This window comes from Uloborus diversus, chromosome 7 (genome assembly GCF_026930045.1).
Source record: "Uloborus diversus isolate 005 chromosome 7, Udiv.v.3.1, whole genome shotgun sequence".
Taxonomy (NCBI): Eukaryota; Metazoa; Arthropoda; class Arachnida; order Araneae; family Uloboridae; genus Uloborus; species Uloborus diversus.
The window spans coordinates 168,932,088-168,949,793 of record NC_072737.1 but is presented as its reverse complement, the minus strand read 5'-3'; the positions used below and the strand labels follow the sequence as shown (position 1 = coordinate 168,949,793).

At 32.2% G+C, this 17,706-nt stretch overlaps 1 long non-coding RNA gene across 1 annotated transcript in view; it reads right to left on the bottom strand.

Annotated features, from left to right (window-relative positions):
• LOC129225742 (uncharacterized) overlaps positions 1 to 17,706 on the bottom strand; it is a 35,225-nt gene that overhangs the window by 661 nt on the left and 16,858 nt on the right. The window lies entirely within an intron of this gene.

Here is a 17,706-nt window from a genome sequence, read left to right as displayed (position 1 = left end):
TTGCATGAAATACACCGCCAGCTCAGTCAGGTGACTGAGCTGACGGCCTGAGACTGAGACGATGACTGAGCTGGCGGTGTATTCCTGTATTTCTGCCTTAGCTCTGGCTATAGGGCGGTAACTTACTGAATATACCTGCCTTGCCTTCAAAATTCGAGTTGAACCGAACCATTGTTTCGGTCACTCGTCTGGTTAGTGCTAATTCTGTATTAGCTACCAGTTTGTTTGGTACTCTTGGCTTCCTTAAGAGGTTTTCCACCTCCAGCTCAGTCACTCCTATGCCGGGCTGATGAGTGCTAATAAGCACGAAACTGCAGTCCTCGGCTGGAATTGACTGAGCTGGCGGTGTATTTCATGTATTTCTGCCTTAGCCCTGGCTATAGGGCGGTAACTTACTGAATAGTACAGCTTTGTTTAAAGCCCTCATTCAGTTAACAAAGGGAAGCAGAGCAAGAGTGGTATTAGTCATTTTTTTAAATAATATGTATTTACTCCATCCGAAATTAGCCTTAACCCCATTGTTCTTCATGCGCAAGTGGTGTAAGTTTAGGTTCAACCATTTGCCGATTGACGATAACCGTTATACGTAAAACATCAGTGTGTTTTGTGCAAAAGTGGCTACTAAACCATTTATTATTCAAAATCTTGTTTTACTTACCCACACCGCTTTTGCTACCAACTGTTCGATTAAGCATAAAAATTTATAAACCGTAAAAGAAAAAAAATGTTCTCTTGAAGAGGAAAAACATTTATATAAACATCACGAAGCGTAAACTTGTCATCACTGGTAAACTCCAAGTTGTAAGCATGCATTACAAAACATACAAATTTGAAATCATATCTTCCCTTTTTCAAAAAAAAAGAGCTCAATTTAAAAGGAAACTAGAAGGCCTAGGAAGGCCTTTCCGGAAAGATTGCGAAGGAAGTCTCTGTTTCCTATTATACAAAAAAAAAAAAAAAAGAACTATGCAATAGTGTACACCAATCTGAAGTGACCTCTTTCGGAAGCTATTTTTGAAGTGGCAGCAATTGCATATCGTGGTATTTTATGCAATATTATAAAATAATAGAAATCTTGTGATAATTGAAGTACAAAAAAAAAGGGATTTTAAAACAATCAGAAACATAATTTTGCCGCATGAAAGTCGCACTGGTTTATTAAAATAATTTATTTTTTATCCCACTTATGACGTGGCTCATTATGACCCGAAAAGACAGGATAGTTTTTTTTTTCTTCAGTTTCGTTTTAAATGAATTTAATGATCATTATTTCCTTATATATATATCTTGGATAATTGTGCACTTGTTAAGGAGTTTCTTATCCCAATAAATGCCGGAATTCTATTAGAATATCAGTAGGGCAGTTTACACTTAGAAATCTTGTGGCTCGAAGTCAGTCTGAATGACTGTATCAGAATTGACAGAAATTTGTGAGAACCAATTAAATGCGTAACATATAGGTTTTCCGTAAAATTATAAAACCTTAAAAAATATTTAGAAAACTTGTAACGTTTATACAACTTATTTATTTTGTTTATTCATTTTATATATATATATATTTATTTATTTATTTATTTTTTTGCGCGCGGTGTTCAAAAATTTTCTAAACGACGGCATGGCTGATTTAGTAAAAAGTTCAGTATCTGTTGATTAAAAGGCCTCTTTCAATTTAAATATGACGCATCGAGAAGCATAGAAAGGTAAATGGACTTTTTAAAGTTAGAGTAAAACGCATGCAAAGCTCAACCCCCAAGCAGGCTTTCATTGAAAAGGTTTTCTGGAGCTTGCTTTATACCTTCATAGCAACACCTACCGAGAATACTAGTACCATCCTACCACCTCTTGCCACAAAACAGATGAGAGTTCCTAGTACCATGAGTACGATTTATCTTTTAGTTCTTATTTCACCTTTTGCATCCCTTTGCTTATACAGTAGTACCTCCTTTAAGGGACACCTTTGAATAAGGGACACCTCTATTTAAGGGACACTTTTTCTGGTCCCAGTCCCTTTGAGTAGGGTCTTCCATGTATTTACCTCTCATTAAGGGGCACTCTATTTAAGGGACAGTCACAGAGAAAAATTACAAAAAAATAGTTTGCATAAATGCATTAGAAATATCGAAATTATTGGAATTCAAGGTTTACTTTTTGTCCCAAAACTAGCCGGTAAAAGTTTGTTTTTACTTAAACATGCAAATAAACAAATATGTATTCTAAAATTTTTACTGAGACTAACATTCATGCTTTTCTCTTTCATCAATTTCATTATATGGGATCACCTCGACAGATAATGCCGCCTTGACAAGCTTACTTTCGAAAACTTGAAAAGTGATCACATCGTCTTTTGCATTTCAAAATACATGACATAAAAAAAAACATGTCATGGATAAATTAAAAATGGCAATTAATGAAAATCAGTTACAAAACTTTGTTGCAACAAAATGTTTGATAAAATTTAAATTTTTTTTCCAATTTGAATAATTCAGAATTTTATTCAACATATATGATACATTTTCAGTATTTAATCTTAAATGCTATTAGTTTGCGTTCATTATGAAATTACTGTGAGTTAATTATTACTGTGAGTTAATTACACAGCCTGCATTAATTCATCTACCTGCGAAGAAGGGACACCTCTATTTTTGGGACAAGTTGTCCGGCCCCCTTAGTGTCCCTTATTGAGAAGTTCTACTGTAATTGATTCATATATCACCACAATGTACATTGAGTATTTCATTGCAAATCACAAATAACAATTTAAAAAACAAAAAGTAAGACACTTAAAAAAAGAAATGCAAGGCTTGGTACTCTTTAAAAAATGACTTACAGGAACACGTTCTTTTATTAAAAGTCAATATTTGCTCGGTATGGGAACAAATAGCTGTTTCTGTTCAAGGGCCCTACTGGTCAAAATTGATCTTTGCCTACTACTAAATGCTATTTTTTACTAAACAACGAGCAAATATTTTGCTCTTCATAGCATTCATTTTAAATTACTTACTTATTGTTAAATGCAAGCGACATGGATTCGGAATGAACCATTTTAAAAAAGGAACACTTTATGAATTGTTAACCAGATCCAGACTTCAGCAAATGTGCAAACAAAAACATCTGAAGAGCCAGAAACGAATTATTAATAAGAAAAAAACAACACATCCTCTAATGCTCCCACCCTTTGAATCTCGCGCAGAACTGCGTAATGTCAATTTAATTTCCTTTTCGAATAATCTGCAACAAAATCGTATTCTAGTATTTCTGAAAAACATTCTCTATTTCAGCAAAGATGAGCTTTAAAAAATTCCACTCTGTAAGGAGATAATCAATTTGAAAGCAATTTTCAACAATTTTCGCTTTTTCCGAAATTGCACATTTGGATGCAAAATTAAGTTTCACGAAGTGCATATCAATCAGTCGACATTTTTGATTTAATAATTCCTGATAAATCTCACGTTCTTCATGCGACCTGAAATGAATTCCTTTTAAAGTACCCCCCCCCCCCCATTCTAATCTCTTTCGAATAAATTCTCACATTTCGAATCGAAGAAAGCGTGTTAAAAGTAAATCAGCTTATAATAGGTGATACCTTTTAACATCGCATTTCGCTTCGGCTTCACGTGCGAGCGTAATTTATTATTCTAGTTAACCTTCTTATGACACTCTTCCTACTTCCGTGTTAAGCCTATTTCTAAGGACGAATGCATCTCGGAACTGTTGCCACTTCCATCGCGAAAAATAACTTGAATAAACTTGGCGTGCCTGGTTTTCGTAAACGTGCTACACAGGAGGGAAAATAAGGACAAAAATTCAATTTAATGCTGACGCTCTTTTCGCAGGCAAGCGGGGAAATATGTTTTCAACTTAAAGGCGTCTGAAGACCTTTTTTCCTCCACCATTTTTGTACTCCGTTGGGTTTATGAAAATAAAATGATGGAAGAAGCCCCAGAGTGCGGACAATGTGTTTTGGGGACAATTTAAGTGGGAGTTTTCTCTTTTGCGTTTTTGGATTCTGTTTTTCCTTTTTCGGTACGGACTAGCCTTTCTGCCAGAAGGCAAAAGCTATTTGCGCCCGTAGCTCTTCCCCGATAAGAGGGCCATTTGTAAAATCGTGAATTAATTTGGAATATGTTTAACTTTGAAACAGTGCTCCACCCTGAAAATGAGATTTTTGATTCAACTTCAGAGTTCTTTTCCCTCAACTCTTTAGAGTCGCGTTCTAAAATGTGAGCAAAATGTTGTTATTCCATTTTGAGACGACTGTGACTCACAAAACCAATTTATATTACTACGCGTGTAAACGAATTGTTGAGAAATGTTAAACCTCCAATGATGTAAAAATTAAGTATTCCGCTTTCAGCTTTGAGTGCGCGACACACTCTATTTAATGTTCTCCCTTTAAATAAAATGTTTAGCCGTGGCCATTTCGCAAAACGACTTAGCTTTTCTTAACAAAACTTCTTTGGCGAAAAAAAAAGATGAAAAAAAAAAAAATAATAATAATTTGAAGTTTGACATCTTGAATTCAAAGTATGTTTTTCGCGATTACGTGTTTTTTTTTCGTGTGTGCAGGCATGTGTGTGTGTGTGTGGGTATGCGTGTATGTAGGCGTGTGTGTTTGTGTCTGTGTGCAGGCATGTGTGTATGTAGGTATGTGTGTGTGTATATATGTGTATGTGTGTGGGTATGTGTGTGTGTGTGAGTTTGAGTGTGTGTGTGAGTGTGAGAGCGTGTGTGAGTGTGAGGGTGTGTGAGAGTGTGTGTGAGTGTGTGTGTGTAGGTGCGTGTGTTTGTGTCTGTGTGCAGGCGTGTATGTGTGTGTAAGTGTGTGTAGGCCTGTGTTTGTGTCTGTGTGCGGGCATGAGTGTGTGGGTATATGTGTGTATGTGTGTGTGGATATGTGTGTATGTGTGTATGTGTGTGTGAGTGTGAGTTAGCGTAACGCCAAAAACAGTCAAGTGAGAACAATAAGCAATCGTGATTGCTCAAAAAAAAAAAAAGATGAGGAATGTAAAATGTCTAACGGGAATTGAAGGTGCCTGCGTTTTTTTTATGTTAAAATTATTGACAATATGCATGAAAAAGCGTATAATTGAATTTAAATTATGTCTCCCAAAATCTAGCAGTTTGGTTTAAAAAGTATATGTTTCAAGAAAAGAAAATCTTAGGAATCGAAACTGCTAAAATTAGTTACATCACTCTAATTTAACTTAAATTTTTCATCTAAAGTAGCTTCATGTTTGTTTGGAATCATTTATGTCATTATGATCAGTTACTTAATCTTTAAACTTTTTTTTCTATTCTGAAATAATTTCCCACGAGTGAGAAAGCAAAAAAAGAGGAAAACAAGACTGCCCAAATAACAAAATTTTAAATTGGACCAAGCTTTAAATTGAAGTAATTCTGTCTAAGAAACATTTGGATTTAGAAGACAATTTTAATTCGGGGTCAATTTTATTTCAACAAAAAAAATGTTTTGACTCAATAAGTTTTACTAAAACAATAAATACCGAGATTTTTTTATACCTTTTCCTATATATGTATTTTATTCAGCAGCATACAAAATAAAAATAAAAATGCATGGTAACGATGAAGTTTTAATTGAAAAAAAAGGTTAAAACTACTTATTTTAGTAGCAAGAAAACAATGACATTTGTGAGAGGTTAATTTGCGCTGAATTCCTCTCTAAAATGAAGCAATATACTGGTAAATATCTTCTAGATATTTTTCCAAATCTTTGCAACTAATTCGCTATTATTACAACTAGCTAACAAAAATAAAGGTATTGTATTAATATAAAAACACAAAATTGGACACATATCGTTAAAAACTCGTTGTAACAGAGGTAAGTCATTGAAACTTGGTACCTATGTTATACGATACGAACCGAAGCAAAAATTCATAACCAATAACAAAACACGAGTTCTGTTTTTTTCTCCGACAGGCTTTTTATCAATTGAAATTCTAACCTCAAGGCTGCTGCGATTGAGAGACAAATCATTCTTGGAACTTTTGAACGTACTAAAGAACGCTTTAGACGTGTGATCAATGTCAATAATAATAATTAAAAAAAAGAAAAGAAAGGAAAAAAAAAAAACATTGAACAAATTCTATGAAAAAGCAAAATTTTTGTTCCTAGATTGTTGCTTTCTTTTCAAGCATCCTTTATATCCCTGCTGATAAAATTTTGAACTAATGTTTTCTTATTAGAAATTTATTTTCTTTTTGCTCACATCACGTGTCTACTACGTTTCAATGACGCGTCTATTCGAACTAACTCTACGTATGTCCAAATAAAGTAACTGTAATTGTAACCGCCTTATATGTACCTCATAACATTGTTCAACCTAACTTAAAATGTTTAATGATGAAATTCAGTTTGTAAAAATACTTTAAAATAACGAATAATTCAATTAATTGAGAGAAACAAAGTAATTCATTTTCATTACTAAATGTAATACTTGATGAAAAAAAGAGAGATTATAAGATAATTAAATAAGAATTTAACCAGGGAACGGCCTTATCATTAACATTTCAGACGGTTTATTACTTTAGCTTTAGTGTGGCTGGCTCTCTATACCTTTTTGAAACGTTGAAAGGTTATTTAACTATGTAGTAATTATGTATGATCATTTTTTAAATTGCATCTAATTTAAGTACTTCTCGTACCAGAGTTATTTAAATGAATCTATTTAGAATACTGTTTTTCGTTTTCATTTTGTCTGTTTTAATGAAATCTCTCTCTTTTTTTTTAATGTTATATTTTTTTACGATATCTTTAAATTGATATTCCAATTGAGCACATTTATTACAACATGGAAAATTTATTTTATGATGGTTGTTTCATGTATTATACTAAACCTTTTTCGAACGCTGTGATTAATTAGTGTTATTTTTGTGTGTTACTTATTATTAATAAAAAACCTAAAAAAACTTTGACTGAAACGTGTGAAAAGTTGTAATCTTTACGATGACTGAGTAATCAACTACAAAGCATAGAAATTCGAAGAAAAATGTAAAATCATTTGAAAAGAAAAAAAAGAATAAAATAAAATAAATAAAAAAAAATTAGTTTTAATTTTGAGATCTTGAATTTAAATTGTGTTTCGCAATCACGAATTGCTATAGGACCCTACTCGTTGGGTTTCTTGCTCCTACTAATGGCTTTTGTTGCAACCATAATTTTAATCCAAGATGTCAAAATTCAAACGAATGCTAGGGGCTGGATTCTGGATACTGTTTTTGCGTAAAAAAGGTTGTGTAAAGTCACGAAAGTCGCTTATAAACAATTCGATTCCGAGGCACATGGATACCTGCATTATAAGCGTGAAAAATATATTAAAGGGCGTGAACGGACGCGGACGTCATTCAACGGTCAAGTGAAAACAATAAGCAATTCGTGATTGTTAAAAAATGTTTCAAAGTTTGGCTGCAATCCTTCGTTGCAAAAACTTTAATTTGTCAGATACAAACTCAATTTCTTGTTGAATCTACTTTAATTGAAATTAGTGTCGTTTCTAACTATCTGATTAATATAGATATATAAAGAAGAACCAAGCACTCCATTCCTTGAGTCTACAACAGTTAAGAAACCAAAAATAATTATTTACTCTTAACCCAAGACTGGTAACATTATCAAAAGAAATCATATTGCACATAGCTCAATCATATGCAAGCCAAGGAAAACTTTAAGAAGTAGAAAAGGCATATAGTTGTAGCATCTTTCTACTACCGGCGCAATATTTCTGATTCATTTCCGATGGTAAATGTAGGAGATGGTAGAAAGCCGTTGTTGGTGTTTTATGAAAGAACGAGCTGATGCGTGCATCACATGACTTCCTTTTACTCCAATTTAATGTCATTTCCCCATTATTGGCAACTTTAATGTTATTCAATTGTTCACTCTCTAAATATCACCAACAGTGGACAAATTCAAACCAAATTTAAAAAAGAGAAAAGAAATCGCCAAATTTGTCGCCAAGCTGACGACCAAAAGACTGGCGATATATCGCCAAGTGTCCGACAAATTATATGACAACTTGAGTTTACATCCAAATTAACAATGATATCCCCACGAAAAGGGGCAAAAGACCCCTTTAAGAACATCTGAATGCAACCAAAACGGAAGATGCACAACTAGGCCCTACTAGGAGTCTACGTACCAAATTTCAACTTTCTTGGACATACCGTTTTTGAGTTATGCGAGATACATACGCACATACATATACGTACATTCGGACGTCACGAGAAAATTCCTTGTAATTACCCCGGGGGTCGTCAAAATGGATATTTAGGGTGTCTGCACGTTCCTAGGCATATATCCACGCGTGATTGGATTGAAAAAAAACTCAACATTCATTCGGGGGTGAGAAAAATGGAAATTACGGCCGATTTTTGAGTGAAATGTTTTTCGCGAATACAATACTTCCTTTTTTGTAAAAGGAAGTAAAAAAGGTAACTGTCCTGATTTGCTTTAGCATGGTTTTTTCATGTATTATGGCATAAGATCTTAAAATGATGCGATTTTTTAGTTTTTTTTTTTATTACTATAATTGATTATAAGTATGAGTATGAACAAAAAAGTCATAAAGATAGACTGAAATGTATGCAAAACTATAACTTTTGGAAACCCTGAGTAAACTATTATAAAGTATAGAAATTCTAAGAAAATGTATGATCATTGATCATTTGACCAGAATAAATGAATAAAAGTAACAATAACTAATAAATAAGTATAAAAAACTAAAAAATAATGTCTCAAAATTAGGCTTCAAGCTTTTAACACTTTTTCTGTCAAAACAAGTTCAACTTCATGTTTATTTTATTTTGTTTAAAATTAATTTTGCCTCTAACTGTGAATAATATAGTTAAGTTAAGACCAACCAAGCAGTCCATCCGAAAGACTCAACAGCAGATAAGAAACCACAAATATAACAATTAACTCTTAAACCAACGCAAGCAACATCTTAAGAAGAAAACCATACTGCTCACAGCTCAATCCATATATAAGCCAATGAAAAATCCAAGAAATATCAAAGGCAGTGATGCCAACACGAAAATAGATGTTGCATCTATACAGCCGGCTCAATATTCTTGATTTTTTCCAATGGTGAATCCAGAATCTGGTAGGAAGCCGTTATTGGTTTTTTATGAAAGAAAAAAGGTAACTGCCTTGAATATACTAAAAGCGTTGCCATGGCAACGTAGCTCTTTTATAAGCAGAATTGCCTGGATACGGTTTTTTCCCCGTTTTCGGATGTAAATTTTCGGGAGCATTAAATTCGGATATAAATAAATATTGGCGAAGTTCTGCGTGAGCGAGTGATGTGCCATAAGAAATTGTTTTTCTGACTGTAGGCAGTACCAATGTTTCACGAATGAATAATATTAATTGCAGAACTGCTTTTTGACGTCCAAATCTTTTGCGGAATTAAATGTGCTATTATTCTTTTTCGCTGCTGCTGTTTTCAATAACTATAGAAATACGATTTTAGGTATCTGAAAGCTACAGGTAAGGGATGATTAAGCGTAAATAAATCGCTAAGGGAATGTACTAAATATTGGACATACATTAAAGAAATTTTGCTCAACACAGTGGCTCGTAACCAGGGTTGCCAGACGTCCCGGATTTCGACGGACAGTCCCGTATTTTGAAAAATTGTCCCGCGTCCCAGGGAACATCCATACGGGACGGCTAACGTATTTTGGCTAATAACAGTATTTTACAGAACGAGATATTATTTTAAGGGAAAAAAATAACAAAACACGTGAAAAAAGGGGCTAAAAGAAAATAATTTGGTAGCAAATGCAAAAATTGTTATCGCTTTTATTTGGTTCGTACGTTTTTGTTTTGGCGGTAGACCATGAGGCTTACTCATTCAGATTTCCACATTGGCATGGTGTGGCTTTAAAAAATAATTTTTGCTCCTTGATTCCTTCCATTACTATTTTTGATAAAGTAGTCACATTTAACAAGAAAATTTTTCGATTGCACTGTTTCTCTTATAGCAAACGCAAGTAAAAAACTAGTTAGCACCTGTTCCTATCAACGTCGATATGTACACTGAACATCGTTCTATTGCTTGCTTTATTCTCTGAGATAGAGTTCCTCCTAAATTGTGCTCACCCATAAACATACTGAGAGGAATCTTCGGAAAGCTATAAAAACATTGTTATTTATCACTCCTTAAAAATACACCATAACCAGTAATTGCACTCAATCTCAAAAATATCCCCCCCCCCCTCTTTTCACTTCTAAAAGTCTGTCCCGTATTAACTGTTCTTAAATCTGGCAACCCTGCTCGTAACTGGTGGTATGCGTGCCTCTAGTATGCTTGTCAGAAAGGGGTTCACTACCAAAGAGTACTCAAAATTATATTGATATTAATGAAATTGATTTGTGGAAAAAGGTTGTGTAGTACCGTATGACTCTATTTTGAAACAAAAGTACTGCAATTATTTCTTAGTTAACTTTTGAACTGGTATTGAAACTGAACACAAAGAACTAGCTGACGCAACTGTGAAATAAGTTAATTTACAAAAACTTAAAGCGAAAAGGATTTTGAGTCTAACTTAACTTGTGAGAAAGTAAACAAATAAGTTTATGGGGATGATTTGTGACTGTATTTGACCAAGGTTAATTGTTGATGAACTAAAAAAAGTATTTCTCTTGCTCTTTTTTTTTTCTTCAGAGTTTTTAAATTTTATTATTGATAGTAATGAAATTTATTTGTGGAAAAAGGTTGTGTAGTACCGTATGACACTATTTTGAAACAAAAGTATTGCAATTATTTCTTAGTTAACTTTTGAACTGGTATTGAAAAGGAACGCAAAAAACTAGCTGATGCAACTGTGAAATAAGTTAATTTACGAAAACTTGAAAAAGGATTTTGAGTCTAACTTACCTGATGAGAAAGTAAACAAGTAAATTTATGGGGATGATTTGTGACTGTATTTGACCAAGGTTAATTGTTGATGAACTTTGTAAAAAAAAGTATTTCTCTTGCTCTTTTTTTTTTACTTCAGAGTTTTTAAATTTTATGTCTGATGAATAAAACTTTGTTATAAAACGTACATTAAATTAAAATTGCTTATTTTTTTTAATATTAAATAATTTATATGCGATTAAACTTTCCCATTAAATTTTGACTAAGTAACACAGTTCAATAAAACAAAAATGTTTCTGTTAGGGCTGCACAAAATTATGATGAAAACAAATAGGGTACATAGGTAGATAAAAGTTAAAAATCCCTGCTCCAATAGGGATGAACAGCAGACTAGTTTAGGGAAAATCTGGTTAAATCAGAGTTGTAGGGGGAGTGAAAAGGGAGTAAAATTAGATGGCAAAATGCAATTTTTTTCTCAAAATTTTTGCGATTTATAATCGAAAACAAAATTTCAGACATATGCATTCCAATAAAATACTCTACTTTTGCAGAAACTGGTGATTTTTTTTTCCTGATGAACAGTGGGTATTTCTATAGATAAAGGTATTGCGTAAGAAAAATGCATTTTTTCTACGAAAAAAGAAGCCGATAGAAGCAGACGTCTGGTTAACCGGAGTTTGTTTAAGTGGAAAGTTACTATACCTTTTTCGCTCTGGGGATGTTCGTTACTCATTTATGCAGTGAAGTTGAATTTAATGTCAAATTTTTAGGGATCGGGTAATTGTGCAAAAAAATTCAATACGCAGATAAATATTTTGAGCCAAAACTGCTTTTCTATCTTCATCAACTTCCTCCTTCATCCGACCGAGTGGTAACGTTATTCCTTCACTGGTAAAACGAAACACCTTCAGGTCAGAGCTACAATTTAGTACCTATGAAGGAGTGATATTGAGAAAGTTTATCATCCTCGTCAGGATATAGGTTATTTTCTTATATCACATTAGCAAAAAGCAACTCAACGCATACTTAACTTACTACATTTGTTGGCATAAAGCTTTAAAAATATGTTGTATAGTATTCAAAATTAGGAAATACTAACTATAAAATTTTGAGAGGATTGTTAATCTGGTTCAAAGTATCTTGTCACTTAAGGTCGCTTTAAAACACGTGGGAAATTTAGTGCAAATAAAATTATTTTAATAAAAGTAGCTTAATTTTGAGTATGAAATAAATAACTAAATATGAATTAAATTGCGAAATCTTTAAAAATGTCTCCTTTCTATTTCCCAGCTTCACAAACTTTCCGTAATTATTATAACGATCACAATATTACAATATGAAAGGAGAGATTTTAATAACTTCAAAAAATAGATTCTAAATGGTGACTTCAGGAATGGATGATACTATCAGCTACATTGCTCAAACCATCAACACGGCTGCGGCATTTTTACGCATATATTTGCACTTCATTCTCGAAATTTCAAAATTCGGTGTTTGGTTGTGACAGTGTGTGTCTCATTAGTGCAAATGGATTGAACAATATACAACTTTTTTCCTAAAATAAAGAGTAAAAACTGGTTTTGATACGTTGGCAGCAGAATAGGAGCCATCGTTTATTTTCTTTCGCAAATATAATGAAACATTTTGCGAAATTTAACAAGAAATATGAAGTGATACAAAGTTGGCCTACATGGTTCTATGCTCAAACTACTACGTACTACATTGCTCAAACCATTATCATGGCTGCAGCATTTTTACGCATATATTTGCTCTTCATTGTCGGAATTTCAAAATTCGTTTTTTTTGTTGTGATAGTGTGTGTCTCATTAGTGCAAATGGATTGAACAATATACAACTTTTTTTCTAAAATAAAAAGTAAAAACTGGTTTTAATATGTTGGCAGCAGAAAAGGGGCCATCGTTTATTTTCTTTCGCAAATATAAAAAAACATTTTGCCAAATGTAACAAGAAATATGAAGTGATGCAAAGTTGACCTACATGGTTCAAAGCCACCGTAACTAACAGTTAATAAGTAAATATCATTCAAAACCTATTGATTTCTAAATTTGTTTTGAAACACTCCAAAACCGCCAAAAAACAATTATCCATCTTAATTTAAACATATTTCAAATATTTATTGTATTTGAAACCTAATAGCTGTAAATACAAAAAACAGTTTGATTATTAGAAGACATGAAGCACACATTCTTCTGTTTATCATAAAGTTACAAAACTTAACATATAAAATGAAACGTATAAACGTAACTTATAAAATCTGTTCTCACTGAAATAATAAAAAGTGCAACAAAATCTCCATTCCAAAATACGTATTTTATGATCCGGCCTACTTGTACTAAATTAAATCTCGGATACGAAACTGCAGTCCAAATAAAATGAACTTTATTTTATTGTGCACTGGATACGCGACAAAATCTTAACCCGTTAAATTCTAAAGGAATAGATATTCAAACAAGTTCATCAGTAAAATTTCAAGAAAGGAATTTACGAAAATTTAACGATTTTTTTGTAGCAAGTATTACTATAAATTTGAATCTGACTTGAAAGCTATAAAAATCTGTTGCCAAATATATCTATCTTTTTACTTTTATTTAATCCTTGCTTCTTTGCATATATATATAAAAATATTTTCCGTCTCAACCCTGTCTTTGTTTCGTTTTACATCAGCGTCCCTTATATTCTTATGTTTTATGCCCTCTCTAAGACGTAAAACACGTATTTACGGCAACTAGGTCCGCAAAAGAAACATTTTATGATGTTTTTGTTCTTATTTACGAGAAGCAACTTGCTGCAAATAGAAGTATGGCGTTAGTAAAGAAATCTAGGATCCCCCTAAAAACATCTGTCTTTTTGTGTGATTTTTATATTATTCTTTTTATCAGCAATTTCATTGAAATGTTGGAAACACTTTCTGTAAAGTTTCCAGTAGCCAAAAAAAGTAGCTGATCAATTTTATTCGAGCGCCAGATTGTTAGGTGTATATATATATGAACTCACTCCATAGGACTACGCTTACTACGAATCACGGCTAAAACGAACTTTTTGTTTCTGAAGTTTGGTTTGCCCTTCAATTGAGTTAAAATCTCTATGCATAAAAAGTGCATTAAAATGAAAATGTTGGCTATGATCAACAAAAAATAAAAATGTCACAGGGAGTATTATTTCGATATATGTGAATAGTGAAACTTAACAGGCAAAAAAACAACGAAAAATAAAGGATTCTTTTTCCACAAATGCTAGTTTTTAAGAAGTAAATTAAATTTTCCTTCAATTTTCAAGTAATAATGCCACAATGCTTGTATAATATGTAGATATATGTGTGGGGTACTAGATTCTGTATTTTAATAACGCTTTAATTCAGTATCAATTTGTTTTCTGTATTTTACCTTATCTTTTATTTTTATCCGCCAATACAAAGTAAGTTAATAGTGTTTAAATTTGTACACAAAAGAAATTTTATAGAATAAATCTTTCAGGCAAAAAAATTATCCTAATGCCATTCTAGCTCTTAAGATAAAATAAAATATCTTTAATAATACCTTAGCAATCATTAAAGAATTTTCATTGCAGCATTTTCACGGACAAAAAGGAATCTGTTTTTTAAACCTTGCACATTTTTTCGAACGTGAAAAAGTTAATCCAAACATATTACAATTGAAAAATCATCATATCTTCATCATTTTAAAATATGCTTTAATATTAAATATGCTACTGCTGTTGTAGGAGGGGGAAAAAAAAAAACAAATATCGGGGCGTAAAAGAGTGTTTAATACCAGATCTCGTTTTCTAAGATCTTTTTTTAACGCATTAAGTGCATACCTCATGAAAAATACATTTAGATCCAGGAAGTGCATTCCCCCCACCCCCACCCCCTTCACAACGACACATAAACAAGATTTTCCCCATGAGGTTTTTTCCCTGCTTGGTTTTGAAAAACATTGCTGCAGCTTAGTTTGCTAGACCTGTTACGCTGTTTTAAAAAGCTTAACGAGATAATGAAAGTGAAAGTACTTTTTTTTCGTGTAAAATAATTTAATAAATGAGAACAGCTAAGACTTAAGAAAGATATTTTTCTCTCAAATTGACGAGATTTTCTATTTTAACGTGTAAAAATTGCTTTAGACATTCTTTAAGTAAAATCATCACAATTCGTAACACAGATAAAAGATGTTAATAGATTCCCAAATGAATGAAGAGCAATAATATAATTTAGATAAATACATAGTTGTTGACAAGATTTGAATCTCATGAAAGGAAGTTAATACATTTATATATTTTTAAATCTTTAGTTGCGATAAGCAAATTTTAAAATTGGTTTTTAGTATATTCTGACGTGAATAATTATTTATTTGTTTATTTATTTATTTTCATTTATTAATACATTATTATTACAGAAAAATATTACGGACCTAAAAGCAGCTGGAGTTTTTTAAAACAACGTGAAAGAAAAAGTAAAAAAATGAATTAAATAATTACATAAATGTCTTTAAAAAGTTGTAAGTAGGGTATTTAGATGGGGAAATGTCTATCTGTCTAACTTCTTCCCATCAGTAATTTAAAATTTTGTAGTCAGATTTAAACCAACAACTTTTTGGCAGAAATATCTTAACTGTCCTGGTTAAAATATGCGCCTTATTCCAGGCCCGTCATTTAGAGGGATCAAGGGGGGGGGGGGGGGATTTTCCCCTAGTTTTTAGAAACTATTGTATTTACATTGTATTTACATATATCTGGGCGCTGTTTCTGCTGTCAACAATGATGAGTACAATTTTTGTACATAAGGCTACGAAAAACCAGTTTGAACTGCTTGACTTTTCCAATATTCACGTCATTTTTAAAAATCTTTAACTACTAGTGAATTATTTTCTGCTTTATTTCTTTCTCGGTGTTTACTAATGATTTTGCTATTGAAAAGAATGCCTTTGTACTGGTTTTTCAAGCATAAAGATTAGTAAAGCAATAATGTTACAGTAAGTGACATGAACGACATTTAAATTTCGCTCAAGCATCCATTTTGCAAGTACATTGCTGGAAATTTAATTACATGCTGCAGCAATTTTTTGTGAAAAGATTCAACTTCTCTAAAGCTAAGGAAAATTTTGGGTGATCGAATTAACAAAATTCAGTCGTTTTGCTTCATTTTTTCTCAAAAGGAAATAAAACTTTTTGTAAATTTTAGAAGGAGTAAATCAGTTTAAACTCTCATTAATTTCACTTGAAATATTTCAGCTATCGTAAATAATATAACACCAACAAAATACGCTCCACTCAATATTATGATTTTTGCTTCCAATATGCATCCTAATCATCTTCCAATAGGCACCACGTTCGTTATCCTGATATGGTTAAGAAATTCATTTGTAATACACAAAAGAAAGGAAACAGCCAAGCCCGTCACTAAAAAAAAAAAAAAAAAAAAAAAAATCCCACTTTTAGAAATAAATTCTCTTTATTTACTTGCTCTCTTCCTTTTATAATTTTCCATTCATGCTAAATATCATACGAAAGAAGCTCTAATAAATCGTATTATTTTGAAGGTAGTTTGCCATAATACAATTCCAATTTCACTTTTAACAGGCAAATCTTTAAAAAAATATATTAATAAACTATTTAAAATATTAACAGTTGTTTGCAATAATAGAGGTAGTTTAAATGTATTTAAAATAATATCTAAAAATTTACAGAAGAAAAGGGATGCTTAAAATGTTCTCTTGGTGACAATGACAAAATTTAAATATTCAATTATTTAATTATTTATTTATTTATTAACTGCTGGTTAAAATTGTTTTTGAAAAAACAATTACCTTGAATAGCTAATACAACAAGTTATTTAATAATTTCAATGGAAACTTTTGAAAAAATTATAAAGCTACAAGGAAAAAAAAGTGTTAAAAATGTAGTACCCGGAAATTCCAGCTGCAATATTACGTCACTTTCTTTCGCGTCACAAAGACAGAATTGTATGCATTTTCTACGCGGGTTACAACCAGGAAGGTCATGGTTACAGGGAAGTCCCTTAAGCGTACCCCTTTTGCTCTCCACCCGCCTAGTTTTTTTTTTTTTTTTTTTTTTTTTTTTTTTTGCTCGGTCGTTCACCTTGGTTTTAGAGCAAATGAACTAAAAAAAGGAACCGTAACCCATTGAAAAGTCTACCCCTTTCCGTTGTCAGTATGAACCCCCTTCCCCTTAAAGGGGCCTCTACAGTCCCCTCATTTCCGCCTGGGTTTACCCTTGCTTCGACTTTCAGAACTCTGGTTTTAATTCTTTGGTATTAATCCTTCGAAGAGATAGTAAAAAGAGGACGAAATAATTTTACTCAATGATAGTCTTATGACACCGTCCATGTTAAAAATCAACCCGAAAGAAAAAAAAAAATCTCAACCACACCATTCAGATTTTCATGAAACTTTCTTACTTGCCGGTAGTGCTTTAAAAGATTAAAAGTTCTAATGGAGCAACAGAATTGGTATGTTAAAGTCATAAACAATTTTGAATTTTCATATTTTACATTTCTGGAAACATTTTCATTGGCAAGTATTTAAGCACATTTTAAATTAAAGTGCATGTAATTATCTTTAAAATAAGCCATTGTACACCTCTGTAACTCCCACAGAACTTGAATAATAAAATTTTAAGCACAACCAGAAAGTTTAATAAAAAGTGTTTTTTGACGGATTTTAAACATGAGTTAATCAGCAATCACGAATGATAGATTTTTCAAAACTATGTACTATAGATTTGAGATGTGGAAGAGTACTATTTCTCAAAATGTAAGAAGGTCGGGTTGAGCGCCTTGTTGATTTGACAT